Source organism: Dendropsophus ebraccatus, chromosome 7 (genome assembly GCF_027789765.1).
Source record: "Dendropsophus ebraccatus isolate aDenEbr1 chromosome 7, aDenEbr1.pat, whole genome shotgun sequence".
In the NCBI taxonomy this organism is placed as follows: Eukaryota; Metazoa; Chordata; class Amphibia; order Anura; family Hylidae; genus Dendropsophus; species Dendropsophus ebraccatus.
In genome coordinates this window covers 96,587,400-96,605,828 of record NC_091460.1, presented here as the reverse complement: position 1 = coordinate 96,605,828, position 18,429 = coordinate 96,587,400, and the positions used below count along the sequence as shown (strand labels likewise).

Sequence of the window (18,429 nt, the reverse complement as noted above, 5' to 3'; positions counted from 1 at the left end):
GGATCCGCAGCGGATTTGACAGTGCGTATTTAATGCTGTGTTCATTCACTTAGTTAAATCTGCTGCGGATCTGCTGCGGATCCGCAGCGGATTTTCTGCTGCGATACGGTAGGTGTGAAGGCACCCTTAAATAGAATATCTGCCAAAAAAATTACATTTTTAAATTTCCCCTCCAACTTGCTTAAATTTCTGTGAAACACCTAAAGGGTTAATAAACTTATGAAATGTTACTTTGAATACTTTGAGGGGTGCAGTTTTTACAGTGGAGGGAATTAAACTAACATACAGGCCCCACAAATCCACTTCAGAGCTGAACTGGTCCCTAATAAAATCAGAATTGAAACTTTCATGAAAATTTTAGAAATCACTGCAAAATTTCAAAGTCCTCTAACATCCTAAAAAGTAAAAGGAAGTTCACCAAATGATGTCACCATAAAGCAGACATGTAGACATGATCACTTTGAGCACAGCCTGCTGTTGCTTCCCCCTGGCTTTGCTGAATTTGGTAGTGCATAGGCTACCCTGGCCAGATAAGAGGGTGGCAGAGGTGAAAGCAGAGTAGGAGGAAGGGGTAACCCGGGGGGTGAGGGGTCATCAAGCAATCCTAGGTGGTGGTAGGACATCTGCTAAGACTAGGGAGGGAGATGTAACATCCCTGACCGTGCTTGCTGGTCCATGTATCAATGGTAATGGAAACCTTGGCACTGATGGCTTTGCCCATACCTTATATATACTTGAATTGCCTAACTCCGGAAACTCCTATATGCGGCAATATTTGTATGTATTAGCTGTACTAATAATCCAAATAAAGAACATGCTCATTATTTACAACAAGTGTGTCCCAATGAACACTTTAAATGGACTATCTATTAACTATCAGAAGTGCCCAGACATGGTCTTGATACTAGTTCCCCCTCCCCTTCCTCCCTTTTACCCCCCCCCCCCTCCGCCCTCCCTCCACAACCCCCCCCCCCCCCCGGGTGCAGAGACATAAAAAATAAATAAATAAATAATAATAATATATTATATATATAATAAAAAGAAAAGAGTGGACTCCTCAGCCCCCTCATTCTCTTAAACCAACAACCAATTCCATCCTCTCTTGTTGGTCCATTCCATGCAACCACGGCTCTCAAATCTTACAAAAATTCTCCCTCTTCCCTCTTTTAACCATTAAACAGAACTCAAAATTAATCATCCTTCTAACTTCTAACAAAAACTCTCTAAGGGTGAGGCTATCTCTAGACATCCATTTTCTGGCCTCCATCAGCCTCATTACCATCAGGAGCTTCCTTACTAGAATATTCTTATTTTTGGGCAGACATCCCTCCATACCCCCAACAACCACCTCTTTGCCGGTTCCCAACCTTCTAATTGGAGTCGCTCTTTAATAACCTCAAAAATTGCTTGCCAACTTCTTTCCGTTTTCCTACATTCATAAAATAAATGAAAGAAACCAACCCTTGGCATATTACAGTGAGGACAAACTACTTCTTTATTAGAGGCCATTTTAGATAACTTACTTGGTGTATAATATAACCTATAATTAATAAAGAATTGTGTAATCTTGTGCGACACATTAAGTGATATATTCTTTCCCATACCCCATATCTCTTCCCACTCTTCTTGTGTAATTTCTCCTATATCTGCTTGCTACTTAGCTCTACTTACATGAGTGACTAACTCCTTTTTTCGCTACTTTACCAACTTAACTATCCTAGCCATCACCCTTCTTTTGGAAACATCACCTATTATATAATCAATCCACTGTGACTCTTCTTCTAATAGATTATCCGTATCATCTATTTCCATACTAACTTGTCTCAGTTGCAAATAATAAAAGTAACGATTCCCTTCAATCTCATATTCACCCTTTAATTCTTCTAATGAGCGCAATCGCCTCTCTTTAAAGAACTGTGTTACCTCAAATTATATTTTTCCCAATACCTCCATTCATAATTTATTCCCAATGCTTTAAACCTAAAATTATTAAACATTGGGGTGCAACTAAATACTCCCTCCTTTCTCTTGGTACCTTGCATGCATATATGCAACGCTGAGCCCTGGGTGGGTGAGATCTAAACCTCTAAACACCAGAGACGGGAATATAATACATTTAAATGCAGCTGTATAAACCTGGAAAAACGGCAGCAGTTTGTAGATACAGGATGGGACTGCAGATCCTCATAATTAAGTAGCGTAGTACAACAGGCTAGAATAGAGAAGCAGGGCTGCTGTCAGAGGTCTGTGTGGTCACATGACAGCAATGGGGGAGGGGGGTGTTCAGCATGTACCAATCAGGAATGAGAATAACAGAGCTGTGCAGGAGGACAGTGAAAGAAACGTTATATACAGCAGTGTGACTGTCTGAGTGCTGCCACATTATAGCAGCAGTGTGTATAGCTGGGTGTGAGTGCAGGCACATTGTAGCTGTGGTGTGTATAGCTGAGTGTAAGTGCAGGCACATTATAGAAGGAATGGAGAGGATGGAATACACACGGTCTGACAGAGACTGCAGGGAGCATGAAGGAATGAGCAGGGTGTATGTGGGCACTGTATAGCAGAACTCTCTGTCTTGGGAGCGTGGGGTTACAGCTATGATGAGATTACCTCTGCAGTTCTGTCCCCTGATGCAAGCCCCATTCTGAAGTGGATCTCCTGTGATTTGGAAGGTGAAGGAGACTTCCTAGGTTAGAGTAAAGTGCTGTAGACCCCGCTATTCAGACCATGCCCCTCCCCCACTCCCCGTCCCACCCAGTGCAGGGAGCTCTTAAACCAAAGCAATGCTCTTAAACCAAGTTACAATTTTGAAAAACTGTGAGATCTTCTTGCAAACCACTCTTATTCTAAGTTACTCTTAAACCAAGGTACCACTGTGTGTATATCTATATCATAAAAATCAAAGTCTGTCTGTCTGTCCTTCTGTCTGTCTGTCTGTCCTCTATAGACTTCCAAATGCCTGAACCGTTTGACCCCAAATTTGGCACACAGATACATTGGGTGCCCAGGAAGGTTATTGCGAAGGTCCCGTCCCTGCCAGATGTACAGGAGGGGCGGGGAAAGAGAGGCGCCCCATAGAGATGAATGGGAAAATCTCCTCACTGCAAACACAGGTGATATAATTAGCTGCAGCAGACACGGCAGTTGGAGCCTTAGCAACCAATAGGATTACTGCTTTCATTTTCACAGGGAGCAATGGTTGCTAGGGAAGCTGCCTCACAACATCCACAGTAATAACTGGTAGACCCCCTACTCCATCTATACAGTACATGTATATACAGGGCCCCCTACTCCATCCATACAGTACATGTATATACAGGACCCCCTACTCCATCCATACAGTACATGTATATACAGGGCACAACAGGTATACCAAACTGTGACTGGGTAACACTGCTACACCAGACCTGACCAATACCGCCATACTGTGCTGGATAACACTGTCATACCAGAGCTGACCAATACCGCCATACTGTGACTGGATAACACTGCCAGACCTGACCAATACCGCCATACTGTGACTGGATAACACCTCCATACCAGACCTGACCAATACCGCCATACTGTGACTGGATAACACCTCCATACCAGACCTGACCAATACTGCCATACTGTGACTGGGTAACACCGCCACACCAGACCTGACCAATACCGCCATACTGTGACTGGATAACACTGCCACACCAGACCTGACCAATACCGCCATACTGTGACTGGATAACACTGCCACACCAGACCTGACCAATACCGCCATACTGTGCTGGATAACACTGACACACCAGACCTGACCATTACCGCCATACTGTGACTGGATAACACTGCCATACCAGACCTGACCAATACCGCCATACTGTGCTGGATAACACTGTCGTACCAGACCTGACCAATACCGCCATACTGTGACTGGATAACACCGCCATACCAGACCTGACCAATACCGGCAAACTGTGACTGGGTAACACCGCCACACCAGTCCTGACCAATACCGCCATACTGTGACTGGATAACACCATCATATCAGACCTGACCAATACTGCCATACTGTGACTGGATAACACCGCTATACCAGACCTGACCAATACCACCATACCGTGACTGGATAACACCGCCACGCCAGACCTGACCAATACCGCCATACTGTGACTGGATAACACCCCCATACCAGACATGACCAATACCGACACACTGTGACTGAATAACACTGCCATACGGGTAAATACAACCCTGCAGGTATACAGGACACTACAGGTATACAGGACCCCAAAACTATACACAAGTGCACGGGACCTCCACAAAACTATATACTACAGGTATACAGGACCCCAAACTTTACACTACAGGTATACAGGACCCCAAAACTATATACTACAGGTATACAGGACCTCCACCAACTATATACTTCAGGTATACAGGACCTCCACCAACTATATACTACAGGTATACAGGACCCCAAACTATACACTACAGGTATACAGGACCCCAAAACTATACACTACAGGTATACAGGAACTCCACCAACTATATACTACAGGTACATAGGACCCCAAACTATACACTACAGGTATACAGGACCTCAAAACCATACACAAAAAGATATACAGGACCTACACCAACTCTATAATACAGGTATACAGCACCTTCACTAACTCTATACTACAAGTATACAGGACCCCAAATATACTACAGGTATACAGGAACTCCACCAGCTATATACTACAGGTATATAGGACCCCAAACTATACACTACAGGTATACAGGACCTCCACCAACTCTATACTATAGTTATACAGGACCCTCAAACTATTTACTACAGGTATACAGGACCCCCGAACTATATACTACAGGTATACAAGACCTCCACCAATTATACACTACAGGTATCCAGGACCCTCAAACTATAAACTACAGGTATACAAGACCTCCACCAACTATACATTACAGGTATACAGCACCAACTATATACTACAGGTATACAGGACCCCCAAACTATACAGTACAGGTATACAGGACCTTCACCAACTGTACACTGCAGGTATACAGGACCTCCCTCAACTATACACTATAGGTATACAGCCCCCCCAACTATGCACTACAGATATGCGAGACCCCTAAAAACTATACATTGTGGGTATACAGAACCCCTCCAACTATGCACTACAGGTATACACTAATTCCACTGATTAACTCAGATGAAACAATACCTTTAGCTTGGCCTCCTGGGCACCTTAGAACAAATCTAATTAACACACTGACACTTTATACCCGGGCAGCGCCGGGTACATATTCTAGTATATATATATATATACACAGCTCTTGCTGCAGGATTATCGAGCCATGTATGGGTTTAGTAACCGAGTGCTGATCTAGCAGATTGGCACTCGCTTTCATAAAGTCATCAGCAGGGGCAGATTAACTTTACCATAGGCCCCGGGCTGTTCACCAAGCCTGGGCCCCCCCACCCCACTGTAACTATGGCAACACTAGCCTGTTCATAGTACAGGACAGATAATGTCATGATGTCCTGATTTGTGCAAAATTGCCATAAAAAAACTGTGATTTTTGCAAATCATGGCGGAAGTGTAGCGAGGAGACAGTACATCACTGAATGTATAAGTCTTTTTGGGTGGTCATGGGCCCCCCAGGAGCTCAGGGCCCAGGGCTGCCACCCGAAACACCCCTATTATAATCCACTACTGGTCATCAGGCAGTGTAATACTGCCCTCCTCCTGGTGTTTCTGTCTCTTAACAAAGCATAGAGTTTTGACTTACATTACATAATTCCCTAAGTTTGCCCCACTGTATAGACTTGCTATTCATTTGTAATATATGACAATATTTATTGAATAGCGTCCACAAATTGCTTACTAAAACATGCACAAATGCCTTGCAGCTAGCTATAATAGACTAAAAAAAGAATACAATTGCTTCCTAGAAGCAATCAACACATTTTCTGAACATTAAGGTTATGTTCACACACACGAAAATAAAAGCAAAATATCACAGTAAAATAGGTATAAAACGCGGCAGTATTTTGAATCTAATAATGTCTACATTAAGATCTAGACATTTTCCCATAAACTTTAATGTTGCATATTCCAAATATGACTTTTACTGTTTGAAAACATAGCCTCAATCTGCCTTTTCTAAAAGTTTCTGGATTGCCTTACACCATTGGATAATAAGATTTCATAAGTGGTGATAAACTGGAGTAGAGGCTGATTAATAAAAAAAATAATTTCACAATAAAGGAAAAGAAGCTGTAGAAATAGAAAATGTGTCTGATACAATATTTCAATTTTTCTTATAGTTTGATGAAATTCCATGGCAAAAAAAGAACTGAGAATATTGTTAATAAAGGTATTTATTAAAGAAAGACTATTGTGTGAGAAGTGTGAGAATTTTTGCACCTATCAGTTATGTATTTATTGTATGTAATTAGTAGTTATACTGATTTTACCTGTAGCTTTTCATCCTTTATTAAGCAAATAGTGCTATGTAACAGTACAAAAGAGCAGTAGATCAATTCATGTAAACTTATTAAAACACAGCAGCAAGTTCGGCACCACATAACAGACTTGAAAACTGCACATGTGCAAACTGCACAGCTTATAGCTAAAGTAGGTCATGCTTCCTTCTCAACGTCTTTTGTGTTAAAAATATTTTTTATAGCAAACATTAAGTTCATCTGCTACAGACCTCTCATAGTGACAAAATGTAAAGTTATAAAAGTATTTTATGTGCAACGCTTCATATACAGGCTAATAGTGCTAATAGATTTTCTGCTCTTTATATACAATATTTACATTTTCTATGATACCATGCATACACCTTTAATATTGTCTCCACTCCTTTCATAGACAAAAATAATACAAATCCTATATTATCAACTAGTCAGACTCTGGCTATGTAAATGTAAGAGCAAATACTGTCCGTTATTAATGCTCATGACCATCTGTTATTTGCTCTTACATTGTGGTAACATAGCCTAAACAAATGCCAAATAATGGGGTTCACCTAACGTTATACATGCACATATTAAACTTTTCATTATCTGGTAAGATTTTTTTAGCAGTGTGTGTGTGTATATATATATATATATATATATATATATATATATATGTATGTATATATATGAAACATTTTACAGCAGCAAATTTTAAAAAACAGGGAATTTATAAAAGCAATAATGTTCTAGATAATTTTAGCAGGTGCACGCAGTACTTGCATAAGGGATATAAATACTGCTAGGTCATGTATTCAGGTTTCCTTTGTAGCTCATATACATCTATATAGATATGTCTAAAAGTTCTTTCCTCAGTGCTGACCATTGGTCAGTAATGTGCAGATGTAGCTGTTGCCTCCACAGGATCTTTGTGACTTCATTTCTATGATTGGCTAAAAAATAGCATGGTAAGCCTGGCCTCTTATTTCACCATTAACTTCCTCTTACTACTTGATTATCTCACTTTTGTTGATCTTGACCAATCTTTTTGGCAAATGATAACTTTTTTCTTTGCTATAGACTGCTCCTAAAGTTTACAGCATTTCTGACACAGAGGTTAAGAGCATGAGTAAAGTACCTGATTCCTGCAGTGAACTCCCCAAGGTGTGTGGTTGTTCAGGCATTAAATGAACAGAATCTTCTAACAACTCATTTTGATGAATATATGTCATTTCAAAGAAGGGGAAGAGAAGGAGGAGCGACGTGAACATCAGAACACAGAGAACATGGTATAATCTTGATGACTTTATAGGATACAGAAATGCTTACACCTGCAAAACTTTACCCTGACATGTTATAGTTCTTCACAATCCATTTACTTGTAAAGACCAATTGTTGTGTTTTCAATAACATTATCTGGAGTACTACAAGTCCCAGCTAGTTCAACATGTGCCCTATTAGTGTCTACTGCAATGGAACATACACACCCTGCTTCTCTCTGTATAAAGCATGTGTGTTTCCAATAGCACAGCCCACTAGAATGGTTGGTGCTCATTGTTGTGCTATGTGAAATGTACTGATGCCATATTAGTATCTGAGCAAATGTGCACAAACATGGGGCCCAGGAATTTATACACAGAGAAGTTGAATGTTCCCAAATGACTTCACAGTCTCTATACAAAAAAATTTCAATTATGACTTACCGATAATTAATAGTGATGAGCAAGCATGCTCGTCCGATCTTGGTACTTGTTCGAGCATTAGGGTACTCGATGGTAATCATTACTCGGATGAGCATCTTGCGATACTCGAGAAAATCTCATCCATTTCCTGTTTGGGCGCTATTTCTCAGCCAATAAACATGCAGGAGACTCTTTGGTACATCCTGCGATCACGTGTGACCCATACATGTCGACAGCAGCGATTGGTTGGCCAGATCAGATGACTCTGCCATATAAAAATCGCGTCCGGCAGTGCTTGCTTCAGATGTATGCTGGAAGAGATTAGGGACAGAGCTGCTGCTTGTCAGGGAGAGCATTAGGGAGGGAATTAGCATTCCAGTAGGCAGGGAATACTAGCGAAACAACCAAACAGCCCTTGAAAGGGCTTTAAATAGTTTTTAAATTGTATTACTACAGACTGCTGGCTGGGGCTTGCATTGCAGCATTGCATTGCATTGCATTCAGCAGCCCACTGTGGTGTTTGGCTGCTGGCAGAAAGGGGATGTTAGGTGTTGCATACAGACCCCTAAGAAGTGCTCAGTACTATTTTATAAGGACCTCTCGTATATTTTCTGATTTCTGTATTTTTTTGCTCAAGGGATATCTAAGTTCACTACTGCTTGCACAGTGTAAAGGGGGTGTCACAGAGTGTATAGGTGCAGCCACCAACAGATTGTATCCCACAGCCCCCCAAAAACTAGTAAGACCACTAGTATATTTTCCGATTCCTGTATTTCTTACGCACGGTACATCTAAGCTCCATACTGTGCAGTGTCCATAAAATGGTGAACCCCAGGGGTAAGGGTCGAGGACGAGGGCGTGGGCGTTGGGTTCCAAGTAGGGATGAGCGAACCGAACCGTTACAAACCAGATTCGTTACGAACTTTGCACCAAACCGAACTTTCAAAAAGTTTGTTACGAAATTCGTTAAAATCGCAACGGCGTCACAAATCTGTATTGTTTTCACAGAATGGAAGAGGATACAAGGAATTATTGTTCCTATAATCCCTTTTATCCTGTTTTTATGTGAATATGAAGGTGTGTGACGTCACTACAGGAACAGGAAGTGCCTGAGTGTCCCTGCTCTTTCTCATTGTGTGTCTAGACATCAGAGAGAGAGGAGCTCCGTGCTAGTTAGGGAGGGAAAGCACATAGATAGATAGATAGATAGATAGATAGATAGATAGATAGATAGGCAAACAAGTAGATAGCTACAGGCAGGTAGAGAGAGGGAGAGATAGGCAGAGATAGTAGGTAAAAAACTTGTGATATCTAGGGAGAGATAGGGAGATAAAAAAAAGACAGAGAAAAGTGAGAAGAGTCAGAACCAGCTACCGAGAGGAGACACTAATTGTTGCTGCTGTGGTGGGTGCCGTCAACCCCGTATAGCTGCAACCAAAAAAAGTTCATTAAAAAAAAAAACTAAAAAAGTAAAAAAAAAAAAAAAAAGGTTGTTTGTGATAACCTGTACATTGCTGCTTTGCTGGGTGCCGTCAACCCCGTATAGCTGCAACCCAAAAAGTTGTTAAAAAAAACCCTAAAAAAGTTTTAAAAAAAGGTTGTTTGTTCGTTTGTGATAACCTGTACATTGCTGCTTTGCTGGGTGCTGTCAACCCTGTATAGCTGCCTGCAACCACAAAAGTTCTTAAAAAAGTTCATAAAAAAAAAAAAGAATAAAAAAAGTACAAAAAAAAAGTTTTTTTGTGTTTACCTGTACATTGCTACTTTGCTGGGTGCCGCCAACCCACAAGATTGTCACTGAAAGTTTGTGCCTTGCGGCCAAAAGCTTCTTTCATTTTCCCCCAACAAAAGAACCATGTCCAAGCATCCTACATCCAGCACTTCACAGACAAGGACTGCAACAGGCGGTGACGCTAGGAGAAGTGGCAGCACCAGGCCCGGTGGCAGCCGGGGCAACAGGCGTGGCAGCAGGGTGCAGCTACCCCAGACACCCAGTGGTTCTGCAAGAACCACACAGCCAGCGGTTCTAGATTGGCTTGCCCAATCCTCCACTTCCACCGCCCAAAGCTCCCAAATGAGGTCGGCTGGATCATCCGACACCACCCTTACATGGGACGGTCAGCGAGAGTCCTCTACCCCGTCCCCTGTTATTACTATGCCACTTAGCGTTAAGGCACCTTCTGCCAGGGACCTGTTGGCAAATCTTGATCTGCCTTTGGATTCTCTACCATTTTTTACTGATGAGGAGGAGGTAGTAGTCTCCCAGAGTCAGCAGGTGGAATGTGCTGAGACTGCAGAGGAGGTGTTGGCTGTAAGCCAGGGAGGGGCATCCAGTGCCACACCTGAGATCCTGTCCCATCCACTGGAGGACAGTAGCAGTGGTGGTGATGATGATGTAGCTGATCGGACGTGGCGTCCCCAAGCACCCTTATCCTCAGCGTCATCAGGGGAGGAAATTGAGGTGCTACCGAGACAGCCACATCCCACTGGTGCAAGGAAGCGAGGCACAAGAGGGAGGGGTAGAAGACAACCTACCAGTCCATTACCTCCAAGCCTTGGTCCTGAAAGGGGACCCTCAGGCAGCAGTGGCAGTGAACAACCAGCAAGACCCCCCGTGGCTAGCAGCAAACCACAGTCCTCTGTCGTCTGGCAGTTCTTTCGGCTGGGGACAGATAAGCACATCGCTCTGTGCCTGCTGTGCAATGAGAGGGTCAGTCGTGGCAGGGGTGATAATCTTGGGACAACATCCATGAGGAAGCACATGGAAAGGCAACACCAACAGGCCTGGAAAAACTGTGACCCCAATACCACCTCCTGTCAGGATGCACCATACACTGCAGATCCCATCATGCAGCATCCTCTCACTGGAACTCAGGGCTCGTCAGCCTCAGTTGCCAGCAGCAGCACAGTATCACTGCCATGTACACCCCTAATGAGGCAGCAATCCCTGACTGAGTCCGTGGCCAAACGTCAGGTGTACTCCAGCAGCCATCCCATGGCACAGAAACTGACCGGACACCTGGTTAAGCTGCTGGTGCTTCAGTCCCTGCCTTTTAATGTTGTGGACTCCCAGCCTTTCAGGAATTTTGTGGCGTGTGCGCACCCCAGATAGTGAGTCCCCAACCGCCACTACTTCTCAGGAAAAGCTGTTCCATCACTGCACAGTTATGTGAAGAGAAAGGTTGGCGACTCATTGGGACTCTTGGTGTCCAAGACAGTGCACCTGAGTGCTCATGTCTGGTCCTCTAATTATGGGCAAGGGCAGTACATGTCCATTACTGCCCATTGGGTCAACATCCTCCCAGGAGACCATCAGGAAGTCGGCCCATTCTTGCCACTATCACCTTCCCGGTGCTTTAGGGGGCCAGCAGCAGGTAGCACAAGTTCTGACTCCACCCACCCCAGTGTCTTACCACCAATGTCAGGCCCGGTGCTCTGAGGCTGTCCTCCATTTGGTTAGCCTGGGTGAACAAAGCCACAGTGGGCAGGAGCTCCTCCGGACCATCAGGGAGGAGATAGCTGAATGGCTGACCCCACGTCGACTAACGGTGGGAAGTGTTGTAGCGGACAATGGGAGGAACATTGTCTCTGCAGATCAGCGGGGAGGGCTGACTCATACACCCTGTATGGCACATGTGATCAACCTCATAGTGCAGAGGTTTCTCCGATCATTTCATGCACTACATGACCTTCTGAGGATGTCACGTAAAGTGTGCAAACAATTCAGCCACTTCTACGCTGCAAGGAAGACCCTGCTCAGAATCCAGAGACAGTGCGGTATGCCCCAACATTGGCTAATCTGCGACGTGCCAACTAGCTGGAATTCTGCCCTCCATATGCTCGACCGCCTGTACAAGCAAAGGTCAGCCGTAACAGACTACCTCATGGGGCAATCAGGCAGCTTCACGCCACACTGCGACTTCCAAGTAACACACTGGCAGTTAATGCGGGAAGTCTGCCAATTGTTGATCCCTTTTGAGGACGCGACTCTCTTTGTGAGCAGGCAGGACTATGGGATCAACGACATCATCCCATGTTCTGGAAAGTGCGCTGACCAACATCATCAGTGAGGATTCCCAGGCCACAACTCCAAGGCTGAACATCGCCTTGAGCCCAGAGCTGGATGAAGTGCAGATGGAGGTTGAGGAGGAGGAAGATGTCTGGCTGGCCACCCTGTTGGACCCTCGCTTCCGCCGCAAAATGGCAGAATTCTTCCCACCATCACAGAGGGAGGCTAAACTGGTGTACTACAGGGACATGCTCACCAGTCAGTTGGTCTCAACTTACCTGCGAGACCACTAGCCAGGTTCCCAGACAACATCCTCTGGGGGGGAACCAGCGCACTCCACTCCTACCACCACTAGTGGAGGCGTCAGAAGTCGCTACAGCCTGCAAGCCCTCATGAGCGATTTCATGCAGGCAGCTGGTGAAGAAAGGACACAGCACCGGACTCATGGCGTGGACCAGCATGAGCTCAGCCACCAGGTCACTGCCTACCTTGATTCTACCCTGCCCCAAAGTGTCACCGACCCTGTGCAGTACTGGGCAGAAAAACTGGAGATTTGGCCTCAACTGACAGAGTTTGCCTTGGCTCTGCTGTCCTGCCCAGCCAGTAGTGTGGCGTCAGAGAGGGTATTTAGTGCATCGTAACACCGCAAAGAATGAGGCTCTCTTGCCACAGTGTGGAGATGCTCACTTTTGTAAAGATGAATCGTGCCTGGATTACATCGGATTATACCACCCCCCTGCCTGATGTGAATGACTTAGTCATCAGTCACCCGTCATGCATGGCAATCCGTGTGTCCAGGAAATTGACCTTAATATCCTAAATATGTGCCCAACTTAAAAATCAGTAATTTAACTTAAGTAATGTTCCCCACTTAGACTTCAATTTTTTTTTTTTAAAAATCACCTTAAAAATTCCCTACTTAATTCGGATACATTTGAAAAAACAGATCCCCATTTCCAAATTTGATGCCCATGGTGTGTTGGCCATTTAACATCTCCACACCAGATTAATGCCTCACACCAGTGCACCATTAATACCATACCCCAAGAACAGTAGCAACTTTAAAATAATCCCCACGACTATGCTTCAAAAAGTGTGGATTTCACCTTTTGTGAACTATAGCCGTGGGGTTCTATCCCTGGCACCCGTGTCAAGGAACACTACTCACTGTTTTGTGAGCGGGTACTAACTGTTCTTGAGGTATTTTGTGGATATCATGAGAGTAGTGAAATCTTGCACCGCAAATCCCTAGGGGAGACACAGACAGTGTGGTCCCTGATGCTGAATCTGCCCCAGCTGTCCCTACCTGCTTGCCACACTCTGCCCTAGGTGGCAGCGGTCAACTGGGCGGCGTTCCCTATACTGCAGCAAGTGGTAACACACAACGAGACAAGACAATACACACACAATAAAAGGGGGTCAGCGTCGGCAACTTACAGGAAACAAAGGTACAAAATCAATATCCAGAAGAGAAGTCGAGGTCACAAAAGTCAAAGGTCAAAATACACAGAATAGTCAGGTCACAAAAAGCTAGATCAAGGAGGCACTAGGAAACTAGGCTCTTTCACAGGCAAAGAACTAGAGACAAGTGAAACAACTTATAGGACTAGAAGGCCCAGCCCAGCCCAGATACCAACAGCTAACTGGGTGAGTCAGTTGTCAGTCAAATCACTGTGATAAGAAACACCTAGTGCTGATCAGCAGAGGGAGAGCAACACTGGACTCTGCTACATCCAGGAATAGCAGAGCAGAGAAAAACATCAAAGCAGTCTAACTGCTATGGACGGCGAGCTGAACGCACGGCTCGAGCCCTAACAGAACCCCCCCCCCCCTTGAGGAGGGGCCTCCGGACCCTCATGAGGACCTCCAGGCTTGGTAGGGAATGTTGAATGAAATTTCCTAAGCAAGTCTGGGGCATGGAAATCTTGTGCAGTTACCCAAGTAAGCTCCTCAGGGCCATAACCCCTCCAGTGGACAAGATATTGGACAGAGTTGGGCATCCTCCTAGAGTCTAGGATGCGCTCAATCTCGAACTCTATTTCTCCTTGGACCACCACTGGAGGGGGAGGAGAGCAAGCAACCGCTGGAGGAGTGTATTTTTTCAACAGACTTATGAAAGACAGGATGTGCTCTCAGCGAGAGCGCGGCAACTGTAACTTGTATGAGACCGGATTGAGGATCTCAATAATGGGAAAGGGTCCAATAAACCTGGGGCACGTGACAGGCTGGACACGGGAACAGGTGGAGTGACAGGGGAACAGGAACCAGGAACAGGGACTTGGGACCAGGTAACGGACAGGACTCAGGAACAGGGACTTGGGACCAGGTAACGGACAGGACACAGGAACAACAGGGAGCTGGGCCAAACGCTATGGGAAGCATGTAGAGGCTCCACACAGGGGACAGGGCATGCTGGGATTTATAGGGGAGTGATTAGGTGCAACTACCAATTAGGAGCGCACTGCCCCTTTAAATCTGAGACAGCGCGCGCGCGCCCTAGGAGGCGGGGACGCGCGCGCCGGCCGGCACAGCGGGAGACAGGAGCGTGGAGAGGTGAGGCGCCCCCCGGGGCCGAGGTGATAGCAGCGCCGGGTCCCGACTATGGACACCGGCTGCTGCATGGGCAGGAAGCGGTCGCGGCGGCGGCCCGGAACGCGGGACGCCGCCGCGGCTGTGACAGGGGCAAATTTAGTAGACGGTACACGGAGATGCAGATTTTTGGTTGATACCCACACCTTCTCCCCCACAACGTATTCAGGTCCAGGACAGCGCTTACGGTTGGCAAACAATATATGTTGTTTTTGTGAAGGAGTCAGAGTTGCCAGACTCTCTGCCCACACTGTGCACAGTTTTTGTGTCAGGTCTTTGACGGACAGATATGGTATTTCGGGGTTTGGTAGTGCAGAGTATCTAGGGTGGAATGCGTAGTTACAGAAGAACGGCGTCTGTTGGGTTGAGGCATTCACATGGTTGTTCAAAGCGAACTCTGCCATGGGCAGGTATTCAGACCACTTGTACTGATTGTCAGATACATAGCATCTCAAATACTGAATTACAGATTGGTTTATGCGTTCCGTTTGACCATTAGTCTCCGGATGGAACGACGACGAATATGACAATGAAATACCCAGAAGACCACAGAACGCCCTCCAAAACCTAGATACAAACTGTACACCACGGTCACAAACTATGTTCATTGGTATTCCATGCAATCTAAGGATATGACGTGTAAACAGTTTAGCTAGAGTTTTAGCGTTAGGCAACTTCAAGCCACCAAAAGGCACATTTTACTAAAACGGTCCACAACAACCCAGAGTACGGTCTTCCCCTGTGACAGAGGGAAATCAGTAACAAAATCCATCGAAAGATGGGACCACGGACGAGCAGGCAAGGGCATGGGTTGCAACAACCCTTCTGGTAGAGACCTTGGGGTTTTAGCCCGAGCACATATTTCACAAGATTTGACATACTCTTTAACATCTTTCTGCCAAGAAGGCCACCAACACGAGCGTGACAGTAGGTAACCTGTGCCAGCAATACCAGGATGAGCTGCTAGACTGGATGCATGTACCTCTCTCAGAATTGCTAACCTTAGATTCAATGGCACAAACAACTTGTCAGTGGGGACACCTGGTGGCGCGTCCCCCTGGGAGTTCAGGTTAGCATTGGTAAGATCAACAGTCATACTAGCAAGAACAGTGCCAGGGAGTAGGATAGTTTCTAGCCTTTCTTTGATGATTTTAAAGTTCCCTTTAATATTTTTAGCACCGGGACGGTAAGTAACTACGAAGTTAAAACAGGTGAAAAATAAGGCCCAGTGTGCTTGTCTGGGATTAAGCCTTTTAGCTTTGTCCAGGTACAGTAAATTTTTGTGGTCCATAAGGACTGTAATTTGGTGTCTGGCCCCCTCCACTCCTCCAAAGCCCACTTAATGGCTAGCAATTCCCGGTTGCCAACATCATAACTGATTTCAGAAGTGGAAAATTTCCTGGAGAAGTAAGCTACAGGTCGCAGGTTAGTAAATGGTTCCCTACCCTGGGACAAAACCGCACCCACACCAGACTCGGACGCATCAACCTCCACCACAAATGGCTGTTCTGAGTCAGGATGCACCAATACAGGGGCAGAGGAAAAACTGTGCTTTAACTATTCAAATGCAGCTTGGCCTCTGGGTGCCAGGAGATTGGGTTTGGACCTTTCTTAGTGAGGTCAGTCAGTGGTTTAACAATGAGTGAGAAGTTTCTAATAAACTTTCTATAAAAGTTTGCAAACCCGAGGAACCTTTGAAGTTCCTTTAAGGTATTGGGTCTAGCCCATTCCAAGACTGCTGACACCTTTTTGGGGTCCATTTGGACTGACTCAGGAGTAATGACGTACCCCAGGAACCCAATCTCCTGCACCCCAAACAAACATTTTGACATCTTAGCACAAAGGGTATTCTTACGAAGTCTGGACAAGACCTCGCGAACATGTTTAACATGTAACTCACAATCTGGAGAATAGATAAGGATATCATCCAGATATACCACCATGTACCGACCAAACAGATCACGGAAAATATCGTTAACAAATCTCTGGAAGACTGCAGGGGCATTACTCAACCCGAAGGGCATGAATAAGTACTCAAAGTGCACTTCGGGAGTGTTGAAAGCCGTCTTCCATTCGTCACCCTCTCTGATCCGGATCAGGTTGTAGGCGCCCCGAAGGTCAATTTTCAAGAACCAACGGGCACCTACCACCTGGTTGAGCAGGTCTGGGATCAGAGGAAGTGGATGCAGGTCTTTGATGGTTATTTCATTAAGCTCCCTGTAGTCAATGCAGGGGCGTAGTCCTCCGTCTTTTTTTCCACACAAAAAAATCCTGCACCCATAGGTGACACTGAAGGCCTAATGTGACCCTTCCTCAGACTCTCCTGAATGTACTCACGGATCGTCTCTCGCTATGGGGGAGAAAGGTTAAAAATACGGCCTTTAGGAAACCTAGCCCCAGACACAAGATCGATGGCGCAGTCGTATGGACGGTGAAGAGGTAAGGCATCAGCGATGGCTTCATTAAAGACATCAGCATAATCAGAAATAAATTCAGGAATATCATGCATATTTCTGACTGAACATACAGCAGGAAGCACCTGAGCCAAATGGGAATCACAAGAACTTCCCCACTTTACCAGCTCGGTGGTTCTCCAGTTAAACACCAGATTGTGCTGACGCAACCATGGTAAGCCTAAAATAATGTCAGCAGCTAGCTTTTCCAAAACAAAAAATGAAATCTCCTCCTGGTGAAGGCACCCAACCTGCATGGTAACCTCAGGAGTGCGATAGTTCACTGCTCCGCCCCTCAAGGGTTTGGAATCAGCACCAGCCACAGTGAATGGGTAACATAAAGACACCAATTCTAAGCCTAGTCATTCAGCTACTGACCCTCGGACGAAGCTCAGGGCGGCACCTGAATCAACCATAGCTGTACAGGGAAGAGTAATACCATTAAAAAGCAGGGTAACCGGCAACAGGAATTTGTCAAAATTTTTTGGAGGTACCTGGATGCCTGAGTGACCCTCTGGACCATCACTCAGGCACTGGCGTTTCCCGATTTCTGGGATGGCTTCGACGGACACGTCCTCAGGAAGTGACCCAATTTTCCGCAGTACAGGCAGAGGGAATTCTCCATCCGATATTTTCTCCTGGCAGAGGCATTGCCCAGGATCATGGGCTCTTCTGGGACCTCGGGAGAGAAGGATGGCTCGGGCACTTTGGGAAGCAGCTTGGAGGACTGACCTGAACTTGACTGACCTGAAGTCACCCCCAACTTCTCCCGTTTTCTTTCCCTCAACCTACGATCTATGGTCACGGCAAGTGTCATGTAGTCATTGAGGGAGTAAGGAGTGGGGTGACTGACCATTATGTCTTTAATGGCGTGGGATAGTCCCTGACAAAATAGGGTTTTTAGTGGAGAGTCCGGCCATCCAGTCAGGGTGCACTCTTCCGCGGTGCGACGGCCCTGCTGGATGGAGAGAAGATGGGACTCCGCCACCGCAACCCGGTTAGGATCATCATAAATCTGTCCCAATGAGGTGAAGAAGGTTTCCACCGAGTTCCACTCGGGAGCCTCAGCAGGAAGGGATAGGGCGGAGAACCTTGTAAAAGAGAAACAATCAGGGCAACCCTCTCACCGTCAGACACAAACTGGTTGAATCTGAAATAAAGATAACAGGATTCCCTGAAAGTTCTGTATTTGCTAGTGTCACCCTGGAATCTGTCCGGCAATGGCATTTTAGTTTTGTGTTTTACCACCTGTAC

General features: G+C 45.5%; 1 protein-coding gene across 3 annotated transcripts in view; it reads right to left on the bottom strand.

The window, feature by feature from the left end:
• The window catches only part of ZAP70 (zeta chain of T cell receptor associated protein kinase 70), a 199,628-nt gene extending 192,014 nt beyond the window's left edge, over positions 1–7,614 (bottom strand). For all 3 annotated transcript variants that reach the window (XR_011363954.1, XM_069977926.1, XM_069977927.1), the window contains exon 1: positions 7,581–7,614. The gene's annotated coding sequence lies outside the window, so the exon portion shown is untranslated. The remainder of the gene's footprint in view (positions 1–7,580) is intronic.
• Positions 7,615–18,429: the final 10,815 nt, after the last annotated feature.